Source organism: Antechinus flavipes, chromosome 2 (genome assembly GCF_016432865.1).
Source record: "Antechinus flavipes isolate AdamAnt ecotype Samford, QLD, Australia chromosome 2, AdamAnt_v2, whole genome shotgun sequence".
Taxonomy (NCBI): Eukaryota; Metazoa; Chordata; class Mammalia; order Dasyuromorphia; family Dasyuridae; genus Antechinus; species Antechinus flavipes.
The window spans coordinates 589336143-589352464 of record NC_067399.1 but is presented as its reverse complement, the minus strand read 5'-3'; the positions used below and the strand labels follow the sequence as shown (position 1 = coordinate 589352464).

General features: G+C 34.7%; 1 long non-coding RNA gene across 4 annotated transcripts in view; it reads right to left on the bottom strand.

Annotated features, from left to right (window-relative positions):
• Positions 1-15896: 15896 nt before the first annotated feature.
• LOC127551582 (uncharacterized) overlaps positions 15897-16322 on the bottom strand; it is a 44477-nt gene continuing 44051 nt past the window's right edge. For all 4 annotated transcript variants that reach the window (XR_007951130.1, XR_007951131.1, XR_007951129.1 and 1 more), the window contains one exon: positions 15897-16051. This is a non-coding gene — a long non-coding RNA (uncharacterized LOC127551582). The remainder of the gene's footprint in view (positions 16052-16322) is intronic.

Here is a 16322-nt window from a genome sequence, read left to right as displayed (position 1 = left end):
TGACCACTAACTGGCTTGTCCAGAACTTCATAGGAGGGGAAGGGAAAAAAAACCCTCTCTAGACTTGTATAGCTTAGGGCCTGCTAATCTCAGAATGCTAAGGTGTTAGCATTTTCTTAGTTCCGATCTAGACTGATCCAATGAGGTGAGTAGTGAATGTTTCATCGTTTTCATTTTATAGCCAAGAAAAAATGAGATTCAAAGATATGAAGTCCTTTCCCCAAAGTCACATATTTGTGTCACTTGTAGGTCTTCTGCCTCCTGCCAAGAATAATGTTTTTTTTCCAATACCATGAGATCCCTTTCAGAAGCAGCCCAAACCTAGCCTTCCCATGAAAACCAGTAATTCAGGGGAATAAACATTAGCTTCTCATGCAACCTGAACTCCGTAACTTAAAATCAGCTCTCCAAACTTTCCCAGGCAAAAAGGAGAAAGGAGGAAAAGAAGGAGAAGGAGAAAGAAGAAAAACAAAAAGAGCTGGATGGTAAGGGAAAGGAGAAGGGAAAGAAAAATGAAGAGGAGGAAGTAAAGAAAAGGAGGAAGAAGAATAGGAGGAAAAAGAGAAGGAAGAAGCATGAGAGTGAAGATAATGAAAAGAGCAAAGTACTTGGAATCACAACCTAAATTCAAATCTCAATTTTTCTTCTTCTTACCAATGTGACCTTGGGCCTCAGTTTCTTTAGTTGTACAATGAGGGGATCAGAATAGTTTTCCTCCTTGGTTCCTTCCAGTTCTATTACTATGTTCCTATGAAATTGGATACTCTTCCAAAGGATCTGAAAGGAGGAAAGTGAGACAACTGAGGAAGAAAAGAGGATCTCCTAAAAGTGGAAGTGAGGAAAAGAAAAAAGCAAGCTTCTTTTAACTGTGTGATAATTAGGGGCATAGAAATCATCTACTTCCTTTTAGAAAAGGGGAAATCAAGGCATAAACAAATGAAATATTTAATTTCATTAATTTAATTTAATTGTTTAAAATCACAGAAAAAATCAATGCTGGAGCTAGGAAATTAACCCAGGAGTTCTGGCACCCAACCTAATGTGCACTAGCACTCCAGTACTTTACAACTCTGGTGAGCGCTCTCTCCCATTAAAGGCACAATTTGGGAGTCCTAAAAGACCTATTTCTCATATTGCTCCCCATGACTACTGCACAAATAGTTAGCTCAAACAAAGGCAACTTGATCATCAGTAGAAATTAAAGCTACAATAACCTTTTTAGGATACCTTTTGAGGCATTTTTATAGCTCTAACTATTTTTCTTAAAAACCCACTACTACAATAGTAAACACCTGGCTGTCACACGTGATACTGGTGAAAAGCAACTCCTTTTTAAGAGACCTTCAGCCTAATTGACTGTAATCCCAAACACATAATATGTTGTAATTACTCCTATCAGCCTAATCTGTGTATAGCTGACACAGTTGGCCCTGGTCACTGCTCCTGAAAGGACAGATTAGTTGACATAACAGGTTTTGTTTAAGTTAGCAGAAACCCTGCTGGTGGCAGTGGATGCTGATAATTAGTCAGATAAGAATAGACCTCACCTGGCTTTCTATGAGTCTTCCTGACATCAAAAGGGTAGGAGGTGGAAGGAGGCTATTTTACTTGCTTTGAAAGAAATCTCATATTGCTGTTTCCTAGTTTGATAACAAAGAGAAAGTAGGAAAGGAGAGCTATTGTTGGCCAAGAGAGGCTTGAGGCTCTTCATCCTAGCCCAAACCACCTTTAATCTGCCTTCATAATGTGAAATTATACAGTCCTATTTAAGTGAAAAAAATCTATTCAACCTTTAAGACAGAGTTCAAATGTCATGTCCCCCAGGAAGCCACTCTCATCCTTCACTATCACCCATCTCCCCAGCTAGAAGTGATCTGTCCTTCAGAAGATCTCACAATACTTAACATTCCTCTTAGGTATTAATAATTCTAATTTACATCTGTGTACATAAATGACCTCTCCTTTATCTCTATTTTAATTCAGAGGGATCATACTTGTGGCTTTTTTGGCTGCTTACAATGCATTGAGTGCTGCCTGACTCAGGTTAAGTATGATTGGGAAATATTTAACAAAATAACACAAATTGCAATAAATACAAATATAATATAAATATAAATTCAATAAAACCTAAGTGATATGAATGTGTGGTTTTCTAAATCAATATGAGACCTGCAGGGATCCTTACATGTAATGTAGTGATCCCATTTCTTTCTGAGTTTGACAACACTACTCTACTCCCAGGCTTTGACAGGAAAGCATGTGAGTGGTGGCAGAACCTACCAAGTTGGAACACCAGTGACAGGCCACATATGTGATTCAAAGACCCATCTAGCTAAATTATGAGTATATTGCTAAGTTGGCCACAAAATGCTCTATTTTTGGTTTTTTGGTTATAGAAATTCTCAAAGTCCACCTCCTAAATTGTAGAGGGACTGATAAGTGATGTACCTCCTTTCACACATACAGACATACACATGAATACACACACACACACACCAAGAAAATTACAGATCCTTAAAGTACTGAAAAACTGTGTAGATGACTGTCCTGTCCTCAACTCAGTTGCAACATGCCTTGACAGCAATGTTTTATAATGAGCCCTTGATTGATGTTCAATTATTCATTTATTTATTTGATAACAGAGAAGACTTATGTTTGCTAGGCTGCAAAGAAAACCACAAAAGGCCAAACAGAAGCCAAAATGCAAAGTTGGCTAAATTTGTCTTCTGTATCCCTTTATAATCTCTTCCCTTCCTCCCTTCAGGAATCCATCACTCTTATCTCAACCTCTAGCTGCCCAGAACAATCCACATCCAACATAACCAAGATATTCCCCACATTAAGGACCTGTTAGGAGTTCTTTCCCAACATCAACATTTCCCCTTCTCATGAAAAAACTCACAAAACTCACACTGTGTGAGTGGAGAGACTTACAAGAAGTATTGTGATTGGGGCAGCTAGGTGGTGCAATGGATAGAGCACCAGCCCTGAAGTCAGGAGGACTTGAGTTAAATATGACCTCAAACACTTAATACTTCCTGGGCAAGTCACTTAACCCCAATTGCCTCAGCAAAAAAAAAAAAAAAAAAAGTGTTGTGATTGTACAATCAAAATGTGGCAGCTGATTCTGGGGTGAGATGGAACATCAAAATTAATAACAGGGAAGTTCAAAAGAGGATAGAATTTAGAGAGAAACTGAGTTCTTTTGAACATGTGGAGTTTGAGATATAGCATATATAGTTGAAAACAGTCCAGATAATAGATATATGACTCTGCCTAGTTACCAAGATTATCTTCCTAAATCACATCTGACTATATCAACCCCCGCTCAAAAAACTCCTCCAGTGATTCTATTGTTTTGAGACTTTTTTTGCCTTCCATAATGGGGCTCCAAACTACCTTTCCAAGGTCAATGTACATTGCTCTCTTCCATGAACTCTAAGTCCAGCTAAATCAGACTCCTTCTTGTACAAGTTATTTTATCTCCAGTCATCTGCTTTTAAGTAAGAGATATCCCTCTGCCTGCTCCTATGCCTAGAATGTGCTCTCTTCTCACTTCCCATGAGCTTTAGTTTCCCTCATGGGTCAGATCAAGTAAGTACTTCCTCCTCCAAGAGATCTATTCAGATTCTCGGATGCTAATCCGAACATTTACTTTGAATTTACTTTGGGCATATTTTGTTTTTAATAATTTATGTACTCATTGTTTCTCTTCAATAGAATATAAGCTCCTTCAAGGCAAGGACTATTTAATTTTGATATTTGTGATCCCAGCAATTAGCAGAGTGCCTAGCACCTAGTAAGTACTTAAAAATATTGATTGACTGAATTCAGAAATCTAGGAAAATATATATGAATAAAGGCCAGCCCAACTCAAAGTGCCAGGATCAGTCTTTGCCCCAGAGAACAGAAAGTAGAGCAGAAAAATTGGAGGTTATAGATTCAAAATGTTGCCTTTGCTAATTATAAAATGAGAAGGTTTTATTTAATAGTTTTTCTTTGTTAAAAAGCAAAGGTGACTGATGGGAGTACTATAAAGAAACAACTGTGGAATAAAAACAAAAATTATCAATAAACCACCAAACAAACAAGATATATAATTATATATTTATAAATCTTTAGCTTCCTGGGGCTTCCAGTGACAATGGACTTTCATCTGATTAATTAATATCTTTTAATTTATCAGCACAAAACATCCTAGCAAATTAAAATGTGCTTGTCTATCAAACTTATAAGGAACAATGGAAAGTATTTCAGGAACTTTGGCAAGCAAATGGGGAAAATAATCAGAAGAACAGCATTGAGATTTTGTGGGATCTTATAATAATATCACATCTATTCCAGTAAATTTATAGGGACAGTCTTACGGACTTCAAAACTCTAAAATCTGTTGATGCTTTGTTATTGCTGCTCAGTTGCTTCAATCAACTCTTAGTGACTCCTTTTGAAGTTTTCTTGGCAAAGATACTGGAATGGCATGCCATTTCCTTCTCCAGCTCATTTCACAAATGAAGAAATGGAAGCAAACAGGATTAAATGCCTTTCCCAGGTTCATACAGCTACTAAATGAAACAACATTTGAACTCAGGTCTTCCTGACTCCAGCTCTGGCTCTCCATCCATTGTACCACCAAGCTGCTGTGATGCTGCTGAACGCCACCAATCACAAAATCACAATTCTAAAGTTTCCAATGAAAATTAACTGCAGTGCCACAGATGATGCAGCATAGTGAAGCAATCTCCTAAGTGTGATACATCCACCCCAGAGAGTGTATAAAACCAATCCATTGGTATAGAGGAAGAAAATATTTAACCTATTTGTTTAATTTAATTCTTTAAAGAAATTAAGCTTTACTAGTGTATATAAATTGATCATGGCTTACTCGGTCTATTATATGATCATATACTACCATCCAGCAAGTGAGATATTGTCAACAAAGGGTCGGAATCTTGCAACTTAAAGGGATTCACAGTGGTACCCTCACTCATCCATCCTCTTCTAGCATATTGTATCTCATGTGTTCCAGGTTATATAGAGTTAATTTTATATTAATATATAGTGTTAACTAAAGGAATCCTCACAAAAAGGACAGATGGCTTAAATTTATTCCTAAAAGGAAACTATGAACCAAAGATAATATTAATACTATAAGCACAAGAGAACAACAAGAAAATGGTCAGGCTGACTTTTTCCTTCTACTGAAGTAGTCACATTATGAGGTATAAATAGCACCAATCTAACAAAATCTAACAAAAAAAATGATTGCCAAAATTGAAAATTAGCGAGATGATCATGTAAAATATGAATTTGTATCCATTATTATTAATGATGAACCTTGTCCAAGTGTATACTAAACTTCAATACATTAGTCAATGAGCACATGAAGCCATCAAGATTAGCAAGTTATTTAAAAACTAAGCTTTTGTTGCCAAAAAGTGATATGAACATATCACTTGAAAATTATCCTACCTGATATATTAAACACTTGGAAACTTAATTTTGTAATATATTTTTAAATCTTCCAAATTAAGAGTTTCAATAAGTTTGAATTTATTTGTTAAAAAATTCAACACAAAGTTTCCAGGAACTGATAGACATAAGGGAAAATGGAAATTTAATAGCTGACTTTCAATAAAAACCTGGCATAACTGCAGAATGGAAGTGAAGAATTAGGATCATGATTCAGTAAGTAGATTTTTGGAGCTATGTATCTTTTGGAGGTATGCTTTTCGGCTATGATAGCCATAAAAACCAAATCTAAAATAAACTGAATTTAAAACCAGACCTTCAATTTTCTACATCACAAAAATATCAAATAATTTTTTTTAAAAAAGATGATGTACATTCAATCATATTGTTCCCACTAAAATATTCATATTAACATTGCCATTTTAGTGAGCTGAAAGGAGATTTCTGTATTAACATTTCAAAATATTTCTTTTCATATTTCTCCTCTTTAATTACTGTTTACAATATTTTATAAAGTGGAAAACTTTAAATAAATATACATATGTAGAAGTTCTCAAAAAATTTTTTACTCATGGGGTACATGATCAAAAATATTAGGAGAGAAACAACTTGACAGTATCTCATACCATAAACCAAGATAAGGTCAAAATGAGTATGTGATTTATACACAAAGGGTGATACCATAAACAAATTAGAAGATCATGCAATAGTTTATCTGTCAAATCTATGAATAAGAAAAGAATTTATGACCAAACAAGAGATAGAAAATGTAAAATAGATATTTATTATATAAAATTAAAAAGGTTTTGCACAAACAAAACCAATGCAACCAAAATTATAAAGAAAGCAGAAAACTGAGGAGGAAGGAGGAATTTGCAACAAGTATCTGATAAAATCCTCATTTTTCAATTCTCTAATTTATAAAAATATATGTCATTCCCCCAGTTGATAAATTGTCAAAGAATATGAATGGGAAATTTCCAGACAAAGAAACCAAAGGTATCTATAGTCATATAGAAAATATTTTAATCACTAGTGATTAGAGAACTGCAAATCCAGACAACTCTGGAGAACCACCTTATATCTATCCAGTAGGATAATATGACAAAACAGAAACATGATGGACATTGTAGAGGATATGGGAAAGCTGGGACACTAATGCATTGTTGCTTGATCCAAGCATTTTGAAGAATAATTTGGCAAATATGTCCAAAGGGTTATAAAAACTATATTTACCACTTTTGGGTCAATATTCCAAAGTCATTTCACAAAAAAAAAAGGGTGGGAAAGGACCTTTTTTTTTTTTTTTTTTTTTACAAACTGTGAATGACTTAACTATTCTCAGCAATATAATGATTCAAGAAAATCCCAAAGGACTAATGATGAAGCACACTACCTACCTCCAGAGAAAATTTGACTACATACTAAACATGTATTCTTCTCTTCCTTCCTTCTTGCTTTTCTTTTTTTTCTTTCTTCCTTTTTTCCTTTTTTTAAAATCATCTTCTTGCTCAAAATAAGTAACATAGAAATGTTTTCCATGATTATACACATAAAATCTATATCTAATTGTTTACCATCTCAGGGAGGGAGGATGAGAGAATAGAATTTGAAACAAACAAAAAATGTTTATGTTAAAAAATTGTTTTGACGTAATTTGTGGGAGGGGGACTTTGGAAGCTAACTGGAAGAGAATGAGATTTCTTCTTAAATCACAAATTGGACCTCTAATTTAAAGCTTTGCCTTAGTTTTTGAAGTCCTGCAAAAGTCTTTTTATGTGTTAGGGAATCCAATGATTCCAGCAGATTTTGAAATCCTGTAACAGTCTTATCATTTCTCAGAAAATCCAATGATTCCTGAGGGCTTTCAAGTCCTACAACAATCTTATGTCTCAGAGAATCCAATGATTCTTGAGGGCTTTCAAGTCCTACAATAATCTTATGTCTCAGAGAATCCAATGATTCCTGAGGGTTTTCAAGTCCTACAACAGTCTTATCATGTCTCAGAGAATCCAATGATTCCTGAGGGTTTTGAAGTCCAACAATTTTCAATGTCCATGAGTCAAATGCCATAAATGCCACACTCTTTCAATGGTGAGCACAATCAGCAACAGGACTACCCAATATTTCTTGGGTCTTCTCCTTCGTTTCAAGGGTCTGCTCCATCTCTCTGCGATGGACAAGGCAAATACAGCTCATTGGCACCCATCTGATTCCTTCTCCACCTGTAGAGATACAAGCAAACCCTCTCCCCCAAGCAGTTAGCCTGTCTGGTCCCTTCCATTCACCACTTTCTAGGTCTCTACACATCACCTGGCGATTATCTAAAGATAGTGGAGCTGCTCGCACTGGACACTGCCCTTCCGGTGGGTTATAAAATCTATCTGCTGGAGCCAGTGCATCTTTGTCAAAAATCGAAACCAGTACCATTTAGATAGTTTACAAAAACTTGAATTGATCCTCTTTTCCTTCCTAAAACCATCTATTTTTGAAATGTTCACTGTTTTAGACTACCTAGAATGACATTTAATGAGTTAAATTCTCCCAGAGACAGTAAATTTTTGAGTTACCATTGACTCAATGACTTATTTGCCTGTCCTGTAGGAAGTATAAAAATATGTGGCTAGGCTATATCTTTATCTTGGTACAAAGGTTCTTGCCTCACTTTTCCAGACTCCTAGCCAATCAAAGGCTTTATTGATCTCTAGTGAGCTTTTCTTTAATCCTATGCCTTCCCTCTACTACTTAGTTCTGATATTCTGAGATGTCTACCCTTTTGGGTTATGGATACCTTGTTTGCTTTAACCTTCTGAATCTCTATGAGAAAAAAAATGAACAAGGAAAAGAATTCATTTCTCTATTTTGAACAATAATTCATTGTTATGCATGTAATGAAATCTTCTCTGATATTTCTTACCCCAGCTGGCATCAATTTATCTCTCTTCAGGTCCTTCAAAGAATTTGGTATTTTTGTATATTTGTGTGCCATTCATACCCTGATTCAGTGATAAAAATTATTTCTAATATATGTTTTTAAGGTAGCTCTATCATATTTGTAAGATGCTTGAATTTCTTCATCTGTGTTGGACATAATTCTTGCTATTTAGCAACTTTCTGAATTGAACATTGGATCAGAAACTATAACTGAGAATATGACTAAGCACTCAAGAGAAAAGAGTTCTGGACTATAAGTCTCTCCTCCCACATTTATCCACTATGTAATTATAAATAAACCATATTCCACTCTGCATCTCAGTTTTCTGATTTGTCAAATAAGTAAGGTTGGGCTAAAGGATCTTTAACATTCTGTTTTAATATTTAAAAAATGTCCCATAAATCAACAAGTTGAAACAATGAAGAAAAAAAAAGAAATGCTCCATATCCTACAAATAAGGAGGACATGAAAGTCCCATAAGATAAGAGATATATGGTCACATTTCACATTGTTAGAGCTTTCTATAGTATACTACCCAATGTTGATGAGACATCTAGAAAATATAACCATAAAGTAATGAGATATTCAATAATATGCTCACCAAAATTTGTAAATTCAAATAAGTTCTTCATCTTTTAAAGTAGTTACCTCAAGAGGCTTTATTCCTGCTGATTTACTATTACTTGATTTACCTTCAAAAGTCAAGCATATTCTTTTGAATCTCTTTAAAGAGGATAAATCTCTATGCTTTGAGAATGTTTATTTTTTTTAATGCAAAAGTAATTTAGAACTATTTCTTGGGGCATCAAGCTAAGTTGTTCAAAACTAAGATGTGACTCCAAATAATGATTCAGATTCTGCATATAAAGTGTATAAACTGGCCTTAAAGACAAGGCTTCAAAGACAGGAACCACCTCTTCTATCTATCTAATAAGCATTTCCAAAGGCCTATTCTAATGCTCTGTACTCAAGAAGAACTCAACAAATGCTTAATTAAATAAACAGCACAAATAACTTACCCAAAAGTAGATGAATGGTAGATGGTAAGGATGGTAGGAGGAATTCAAGGCCATTTTGAATAATCTATTGCCACTAAATAAAACCAACTGATCAGAGACTGAGTGGTTGAATAACCACTCACTAAACCTCTCTAAAGCTTGTTTCTTCATCTTAAAAATTAGGATAATAATATTTATAATATCTATCTCACAAAATATTTTTAGAAAGTAAGAATTTTAATAATTTGATCTCTAGTCATACCTCATTTTACTGTGTTTTGCTTTATTGCATTTCACAGATTTTTACATTTTTATTAACTGAAGGGTTTCAAGTCTAATAAGTACCATTTTTCCAACAGCATGTGTTTCATATCGTGTCTCTGTTATAATTTTCTCAATATTTCAAACTTTTTCACTATTGTTCTTTCTGTTATGGTGATCTGTGATCAGTGATCTTTGATATTATTATTGTAATTGTTTGGGGGCTCCATGAACCATACCCATATAAAATGGGGAAATTAATCAATAAGTGTTTTGTGTGTTCTGACTGCTCAACCAGCCAGCTGTTCCTCTGTCTTCCTCTCTCTCCTCAGACTTTCCTACTCCCTGAGACTTAACACTATTGAAATTAAGCCAATTAGAAGCCCTGCAATGGCCTCTGAGTGTTTAAGTGAAAGGAATGGTTAATTATCATGGCAAACTTCACTGTTGTCTTATTTTAAAAATATGCTACAGCTGCTCCAACCTTCATCAAGTACCATCCTGATCAATCAGTAGCCATCAACATTGAGGCAAGACCCTCCACAAGCAAAAAGATTGACTCCCTGAAGGTTTATATAATGGTTAACACTTTTTAGAAATAAAATATTTTTATTAAAGCATGTACATTGGGGTTTTTTTTTTTAGACACCAAACTACTGAATGCTTAATAGACTCTAGTGCAAACATAATTTTTACATGCATTGAGAAAACAAAAAAAATTTTCATGTGACTCACTTTATTGTGATTGTTACTTTATTGTAGTAGTCTGGAACCAAATCTGCAATATTTGCAAGGTATGTCACTGCTATATAAGTGATGATAATCATTTGTATCACATTCTTCTCATCTTTTTCCCCATTGGGATTCAAATGAAAATGATCTTGGAAAAAGTCATTCTCCTACTATGATTATTTTATATTTAATATACTATGGACTATTTGCACAGGTGGATAAAATTATTATGTTTTGTAGTTGAATATATAACTTTCCCACTGGCTTATCTTCCACTCCAACTCTCATTCATAGTGGATCTAATTTATTTCCTTGCATTATCCATCTTGACCACTATGTCCACACTATCTATGAATAACCTTTCTGTAGTTTTTGGTGGCCTTGATCCGATCCTGAATTGTCATCATAAACCCTTCAATTTTTATAAACTAATCTGATTGATACAAATATTTATTTGTCACTTTTGTTGCTATGTTGCTGGTTGAGTTTATTTGGATGTCACCTTTGGAGGACCTTTTAATTCCATTTTTGAACCTTAGTTATTTCAGAGGTATTTCAGTGGTAAACTATTTTATGTTTTCTTTGACAAATCCAATGATACATACCTATTTTCAGTATTTCCCAATGGAATGATATCTGCAAAAGTGTTTCTGTACTATTTGGATCTGCATTATATTTTAGGAATGCCTATCAATCTTCTTTCTCTTCTGGTATGGAATTATTCTGCTTTCTCTAACTGCCTTAAGATGATGTGATATCTCTTTTGTTAATACTGTGTGGTTTGTTTTTTTTTTTTTTTTTTTGGTAAGAATGCTATACAATTGAATTACAGTCCATTTAACAATTCCCAAAGTGTACATTAAGAAAGGCATTCCCTAAGTGCCTTACGATAGACATTAATTGTTTTTAAAAGTCTTCTCACATTACCATCATCATCAAGTATTTAAAACTTCAAAGAATAATGCTATGTTTGACTGTTTAAAAATTCAGCTCCATTTATTCATAGCTAACCCCTGAAACACAGTTTAACTAGAATTATTCTCAACAGAAATAAGATAATCATTTTATATAACCAAACTGGGTCATCCCTGAACAGGGGAAGGCACCATCTTTAAAGGAGTCAAAGATCTGAAGGTGCCATAGTCCTTTTCTTAATGATTTTGACATGTGACCTATATTAATTATTTCAGGGGGGAAATATGAAACAGAATTTTAGTTTTGGACCAAAACTCTTCTGTCACATTATCTTAGTACTGCTGACTCTATGTTATATGATTATCACTGTGCAAGGTACTGAAAACAATCATCTGTAGATTCAAGTCTACAAGAAACTTATTCTCTGATAGAAGTTACAGGGTGTAATCACAGGATATAAAAGACATCTAGTGTACAAGTCACTAAATGAAATACCAAATGAATGGTATGGAGGAATCATGGCTACATTCAAGAGCTGCACATAGGGGATAAGGAGAGTCAGGAAAGGTTTCATAGAGGAAGTAGGATTTCAAGAACAATAGATAAGAGTGTGTAGAGTAAGATTTCAAAGAAGACATTTCCTGTGACAAAAAAAGAAAATTGCTGCTGACTCATAATTTTTTTTTTACCTTATGTGACTTGTTTCAGACCTAAAGTTTATGTTGATTTTAATGGCTGCCTCAGATCGCAAAGGGCCACATCACTTCCACCACTGCCACAAAAATTTATCCACCATTCTAACTTGGGGAAAACTTTAATTTGCAGAGAAAAAAATTCCTTGACTGGGAAATCAAATCTCTTAAGCACATTTTAAATACCATAAATATGACCAGGAATGTGACCCTGTTAGTGGATGGAGAATTCTGATGTGTCTCTTGGGATGAAAAGATTCCAAAAATCACCAAGAACTCCTTTGAGCAAAAAGAATTTGAAACTCACTAGAGACGAGGCAAAAACTTTTCAGAATAAACTAGTCTCAGAAATCAACAATTCAGTCTCTGTGCTTAAGAGAAAAAGCTCTTGATAGAAGTCTAAGTCATACTAGAGCAGCATAGAAGTAGAGATTATTATTGAAAGAATGAAGGGGGGAAGGAGAAGAGATACTCAGACAAGAACTCTAAACCGCCTCATGAAGATGATGATTTGAGCAAGGATTAAAAGACCAAAGCTCTTAGCACTGGCCTCAGCAAGGAATATTAGCAATCAAGCCTGTCTAAGCTAGTGCCACAAGTTCCTGGGGTGAAGAATCATTAGTGTTCCTGGAAACTGAAAGGCTCATCACCAACAAAACAGCCTTTGAACCAATGAGTAGCTGCTAGATAGTGGTTCGGTGTAATGGGCTCAGTGAGAAGAAATTAACTCTGCTGATTGGGAGTAAAACCTGTGATTGGATGGAAATGGGCAAAGAGGGTCTGGAAGATGGAGAAGATACCCACAGAGCTATCAAAACACTTTGTGCCTGTTCAGAGTGAAATTGGATTTCCTCTGCTTCTCAAAAGTCCTAAGTGTAGCTAAGTATATTACACTGTGTACCCTGTGGCCTGAGACTAGTAGACTGTGCTTGACAAAACTGCCCAAAGCACCCACCAAGGTACTATGACAGGGGAAATCCTGACATTTTGCGTAGGGTGATAGAATTTTGGCCAACAATCATGGAATCTTCAAATTGGAAAGTTCTCCAGAAGTCATCTGGTAGACACTCCTAAGTATTCTAACACCAGCATCCTTTGTCTATCTTTTTAAGACCTATACTTTGCCAATTTAGTTTGCTTATTGATCATTATTGTTCAGTTCTTTCAGTGTTGCTCAAATCTTTGGGAACACATTTGGAGTTCTTTTGAAAAAGACTGGAGTAGTTTACCATTTACACTTCCAACTGTTTTACATTTGAGGATCTAAGGCAAACAGGTTTAGGTGACTTGTCCAGGATCACACAACTAGGAAATATCTGAGGTCACATTTGAACTCATGAAGATGAGTTGGCCTGATTACAAGCCTAGAGTGCTTAAATCCCCTCTGCCACCTAGCTGCCAAGATTGATCATTAAGCTCTTTAATATTTTAAAACTTTGATTCTCCTCAGTGAAAACAAAACAAAACAAACAAGTAAGATTAACTTACTCTATTTGAAGAAATTTTCTTGTATTCATCTATTCCCTTCTTTCCATTCACACAGCTACCACTGATTCAGGTCCACAATATTCATTATTTGGATTACTGTAATACGCTCTGAATTTGTTTCCCTGCTTAAAAAACTAAACTCTCCAACCTATCTTTCACACAGAGTTACTCACTGATTTCCCATTGCCTCTATAGTCAAATACATACTCCCTTATTTGTCATTGAAAGTCATACACAACCTAGTCCCAGCTTACCTTTTCATTTTTTTAACTATATTACTTCTTTTCATGTAACAGTCTACTAAACTGGCCTTCTTGCAGGTTCTCTTCTTACACAGCATTCCATCCCTAGTTGCCAAGTTTCTGCAGGCCTAGGAGCCACCCTCTCCTCATCTTTCTGCTAAAGTTCAACTTAGTCTAAATCATGGTCAGCCCATGACTCTGTGAAACACTTCTCAACTTCACACCTATTTTCTACATTTCCTCCTCAAAAATAAAGAAATTAATTAATAAAAGCCAAGATTCATGTTTAGGTTCTTTAAAATTTTAGAAACTTGATTCTCCTCAATAAAAAAAAAAAAAAAAACAGATGAGATAAAAGCCTTTCATAGAATCACCTATGGAATGACCTAGGAAACTAGATTCTCCCAGATAACAGAATATGCATTGCATTAACAGTGCTGTGGAAGAGACATTGGGTATGAGTGTGGAAGACGTGAGTTTGAACCTAACCTTGCCCCTTCACAATTGTTAAACTATTCCCCCCTTTCTGTACCTAAATATTTCCCTATTTAAAAAAAAGAATAAAACTAGATGATTTCAAGACATCTCCTAAATCTTCCTCCTCATTGAAATTTTGAGAGTGGGTAAAAAGACTTTTAAAAGGAGGAGTGGAAGTCAATCAGTGCATTTAAATAGAAAATAAATAGATAAATAGATAAATGAATGAATGAATGAATTAGAAAAATCTGCCTAGTCTTGGTTTACCATCCACGTATCTTCAGCCCAGATACATTCCCCTGCTTCTCAACAAAAGCAAGAATCATTTGACCGAGCTATAGAAAGATTGGAAATTTTTATTAAGGAAGGAATTGCCCCCCTGACTTTGCATTTCTCCCACCGCCATTAGTTTTCTACTTCTTTAGAAGCAGGATTTCTCTAACTTTTGGTGCCCAACTGTCATTTCTCTGTAACTCAACCCATGTAATTAACAAATAGGAAATAAAGAAAGAAATAGGTAGAAAAGAAGAAATTATCAAGAAAGACCCATTTCTCAGGAATTGAAGATTTCAGCTTAATCTTTCAGTGAAGTGTTAAAAGCAAAACTGGCAAACTTCCTTCTGCTCCCTCACAACAAGGATCTATAAAGCCATTAAACAAAGTAAGAACATATAGAATAAAACATGGCAGTCCTGGCTTGTCTTGATCTCAAGTTCTCTATGTATTTCTCAGAAAGCAAAGAGAAAAAGTGCACAGGACAAGAATTAGTTCACTTTCTAACCAAGCCACTAACTGCTTAAGTGACTAACTATATGTGGATTACTTATATGATGTCATTTCCCTCTCTAGACCTCAGTTTCCATCACTGTAAAGTAAGGATAACAAGATTTGCAGTGCTTACCTCACTGTTTTGTTGGGAATATCAGAGTGGAAAGAACTTTGTATTCATAAATTGCTAAGTAAACATGAATTATCTTTATCCACAATTAGGAAAAAAGAGAAAGACAGAATGAAAGCCTGGGCAATATGTATATGCTGAACTTTGCATGCAGTGACCAAAAGAATTTCACAAAGGCATCAAGGATTCACATTTATTGATGCATTAAATGATTCCCATATTTGATTAATACATTATCAATTCAATTGAATGAAGTTTTATTAAGGAAGTACTATGCACAGGGCACTATGTTAGGCACTGGAGATTTAAAAACAATATTAGGCTCATTTGGAGAATAAGATTACAACTTTCCCCTACCTTCTAGTCCTATGTAATTCTTACCATAAATCTTTCATTATTGATCTAAGTCAATGTGTCACTGGCTTTTCTTTGCTATATTTGTGACTTGGAAGTTGCAGGATTACACTTGGCTTTTTGCCTGTCATCTCTCATTTCACAATATGGTTTATCCATCAACTTTTCCAATCACATATGTCCTCAATAAGTCCTTTTCACTTTGATTCTAATGTCCAAGTAATTATGGGTAACAGACTAAAACATTCATTTACTATGATTCTTCCCCTTGACTTTCAAGTTCAGATTTGTTCATGTGTATATATGTATACATAGACTTAGATATATTTTTAAAATATCATCATACAGTAAACATTTATTACATACTTAGAACAAATAAGCTGGCATGTTATAATAACTGCTCATATTCAATAATTCAAAGATAAAATCAGAACATGGAATACAAATTTTGGCTCTGCCATTTATTTCCTGTAATTTAATTCTTCTTTGGGCAAGACTTTTCATTTCTTTGACTCTCAGTTTCCATTTCTGTAAATTAAACTGGATTACCTCCCAGATCCATTCCAGTGCAGTCAAAATGGACACATGACCTAGATATAAAGAGAGATATTATAAGAAAATTAAAATATGGAACATATATAGATATTTATGAACAAACAAGAGATAAAGAACAGTTAAGTGTAAAAAGGACAATTTTGATTACATTAATAAAAAGGTCTTGTGTTATAAAACAAAGATAGTCAATAATGGTGGATATTGACAAATATCCATATCAGTTGATTGATAAAGGATGAGAGTTCAAAGTTTTGTAACATTTCTTAATGTCTCTCTCTCCTCAGCTCCAAACGTAGTCTCATAGTT